The sequence below is a fragment of the Camelina sativa genome, chromosome 1, assembly GCF_000633955.1.
Source record: "Camelina sativa cultivar DH55 chromosome 1, Cs, whole genome shotgun sequence".
NCBI classification, from domain to species: Eukaryota; Viridiplantae; Streptophyta; class Magnoliopsida; order Brassicales; family Brassicaceae; genus Camelina; species Camelina sativa.
Window position 1 is genome coordinate 9,447,477 of NC_025685.1, and position 3,842 is coordinate 9,451,318.

The following is a 3,842-nucleotide window of genomic DNA, read 5'->3' on the forward strand; positions in this document are numbered from 1 at the left end:
ATATACTGTGTACTGTTGTACAATCATTATATTCGAACAAACATATTAAAGTGAGATTCTTTGTTTTAAAATGATTTCTATTGATTATGTGACTAAGTACCATCCGAAGACTTATTTCTTTAGTTGCGTTTAGAATTTAACATTAAAATAAGATAAGAACAGTACTTCCTGCTGCAACTAAACTAGAGACGTAAATATATTAATATTACGTATACAACTATATGTACGACGTGTACACGAGACTTGTAGCTCTCTCATTTTTGTCGCCAAATTTATAAGGAATCGAGGGGATCGATAAGTTATAAACTTCTATCATAAAAGCTCTATGACATGTACGTAGTCTATATACTGTATGTAATGAGCAATATAATAGCCAAGCTAGCATATATATGATAGATAACTAATTATTAGTCATCATCAATTTTACTGAATGCAAACGAGCTCACGGAGAGCTAGCTAAGTAACTTCAAAGGTGAATTTTTAATAGAGTTTCTGTTTTGTTTATAGAAGAATTTATAGAAAGCTCTAACTCAAAGTTCATATACTTCTAAATATATTTTTATAACACACCTAATCCATGCAGCCCCGGCTCTAGACATGTGTCGGGGGTGCAAATGCACAGAATCTAGTCATTTTTTGTCTTTTTTGGGAAGAAAATAGGGTCCAACAAAATGGGATCCCATAAGCTTGGATACAAGGATGGTGTACACCAAATCTATAGCAATGCAAAGCAGATTAATCAAAAAGTGAATGCTGTTTCATTGGCTTCTTCTTTTGAGTTGAAACTCGAGGAAGCTCGTGCTTGCATTGAGAATCCTGAGAGTGAGAAGCGTTCTCAGAAAAAGAAGCTTCAGCAGCTCCTCAGGAAAGTTAGCGAGGAGAGGGCAGCTTGGCGCAGCAGCGAGCATGAGAAGGTCCGAGCAATCATTGAAGACAGCTGAGATGGCCCGGGAAAAGAAAAATAGTCATAGATTAGAAATCATCAATCTGAAACTAGTCAGTGAGCTTGTAGATTCAAAGTTAGCCGTAAAGCGTTACATGCATATATATGATTACCAACAAGAAAGGAAAGCAAGAAAGTTAATTGATGAAGTTTGTGAAGAACTTGCAAAGCAAATAGAAGAAGATAAAGCTGAGATTGAAGCATTGAAGAGTAAATCCATGAATCTCAGAGAGGAAGTAGATGATTAAAGAAAAATGCTGCTGATGATTACGGTTTGGCATGAGGAACGTGTCCAGATGATGAAGCTTATTGACGCCAAAGTAACACTTGAGGACAAGTATTCATAAATGAACAAGCTCGTAGGAGATTTGGAAGCATTCTTCAAATCAAGAAATGCTATTGCATGTGTGAAAGAGGTGAGAGACGCAAAACTGTTAAGAGAAACTGACACATCAGTTAATAATATCCAAGAAATCAAGGAATTTACATATGAACCCGCAAACTCGGACGATATCAATTGAAAGCCAAAAGGTCTGAAACATGTCCTTGAGCATAAGATCTAGGCCACTACATACTCCGAAACTACCCGTCTTACCCTAGGTCAAACTAGTCTTTATGACTGAGCAGCATAAGCGTAATTTGAGCTCGTCTGTCTGCTATATTGCCTTTGTCCCGTGATCTACCCAATAGAGCGAATTGTAGTGGTATATTGTCTTGCTAAAAGCAAAATGATCTTTGTGATTGATTACTGTCATATGTTGGCTTGTCTAGCTTCAGCCAGTTACCAAACTTTTGTTGGTTACCAGGAACAAAGACCCAGTGGTGTTTTGCTTTAATGAATTTTGTTCTTCTTTATAATCCAACTTGATGTTCGGTCAATAATATCTTATTTTATTACATTGTGTAAATATATACTTCGAAACTGTAGGATGCATTTTTCTTATTTTTTACTTTATTATTTGTAATGAAACGTATGAAATGAATATAACACATATCTTTCAATCATTCTTCATATGTGAGGCTAAAATGTGATCCTAGAAGTGCTAAAGTAGTAATATGTCAAAAAAAAGAAGTAAACTATGGACATCTTGACATCTTGTGATTATATATTAACCCAGAAAGAATGGTCTTTGGTATTTTATTATTATTCATATCATTAAGTAATTATTTTTTATAGCATAAGATAAGTTAGGCTTAAATAAAGCAATAAAGATGAGATAACACATAAACATATCCCTCATTATAGCTGCCATGATTTATGCTTCTTTACAATCTAACTGGGAAGGTACTTGGTTGAAGAAATTGCCTCCATTGCGACTTGAACAACCAACATATCTCTCACAAGAAAACCCTTTGATGAATCTCTTAGATCCGAAAGAGGCATGAAGTCAGCATATCCCCACCCGATTGTCTGTGGACTGAACCAGTTATCAACTGCCATAAATATGAATATTAGCCATATGAATGTTTCACAATTAAATAACAGAAACATAATATGAGATTATATAAAATTATATACAAATATGAGTCACGTCACTCATTACAAAACCATGAATATCACTTACTTGGCCTTTCCAAAACGGTATTGGATTGGGCTCCGAATTGGTTAGGAACACGAAGCTTGGCTCGTACGTAAACCTTGTCATAAGGCTTTGCGTTAAGTACTTCTTGGGGGCCAAGGTTAAGGTAAAGCGACAAATTTTTGCCTTCGAAAGCGCCAAAACCATTTTTAAAGATTCGTAAATTCCTAATCAGCATTTGAAAAAAAATTGTTAATAAATTACTACCCAACAAACTTGCACTACTGACACTTGGTTTTACTACACCTAACCTTGTGATTTGTGAAACTCACCAGCTCTTTCCTCCAATAGTGAACTCCTCTGATAGGTGATCGTTAGGCAGTGTGGAGAGTCCCTTAATAAACCAGGTAAACCTCGGGTTTGGAAAACTCTCGGTGATAGAAAAAAGTTCCGACTTTTCATAGAATGGTGGAATGATGACGTCAACGCCAAACTCGCAATGGTCGACATCATAAAGGTATCAATTTTTCAGGTTGTTAAACGTAGTCAGAGGAAGAACCTTAGAAAATCCCCACATGGTTTTGATTGCGCTGAATCGCCATACATCAGTATCTACACGTACGTACCGTAACACACCACATTTATAGACATATAAATAGATAATATAGATATATCTTACAAGAACTAGAGAGAAAATTGACATATTTAATTAAATTATCTAGTGAAGTTACTTATATTAACCTTGGATCGTAAAGTACTTCTTCTGTTTCTTGTTGAAGATGTAAAATCTGAGATCTGCATGAACCTCTTCACGTGGAGAAGTGAGAGTTGAGTTGTCTAAGACGACGTATAGCGAAATGTAACCTGTACCGTTATCATTCTTATTCCCCTTTGGGTACACGACAAGCGTCCTGTTTCAGTTTGGTTTTTAGATTATCGATCGATCAGAATGATTCAGTAACAAACAATATACATAATAGAGTGGCATGAACAAAGATGGTAACACCAAGGTCCTACGTTTTGTGGACTAGTCACAATTTTTTTTATTAATTTTAAATCCTGGATCTATACAGAAAATGAAACTTTAAGAAAAAAGGTTAAAAAATTGGTACATATAGGTAACCAAAAAAAAAAAAGTTTGCCCAAAAAAACAAAAATATAGGTAACCAAAAAAAGTAAAAAAAACAAATGGTGCGTACCAATTGTATCTACCGACCCTAAAAGGACGAGATTGATAACTGTCGGTGTAAATAGACTTCATGAGTGTGTTGAAAGACTCAAACTTGAGAGAATAAGACGATGGAGGACGTTCTCTCAGACCCTTCACCGTGCTCGATAATGAGACCTTACTATCACGTGATGAAATCTGAGTGGGGATA

The 3,842-nt window shown here is 35.6% G+C and overlaps 1 pseudogene; it reads right to left on the reverse strand.

The window, feature by feature from the left end:
* LOC104705840 lies at positions 2,217-3,841 on the reverse strand (annotated as a pseudogene).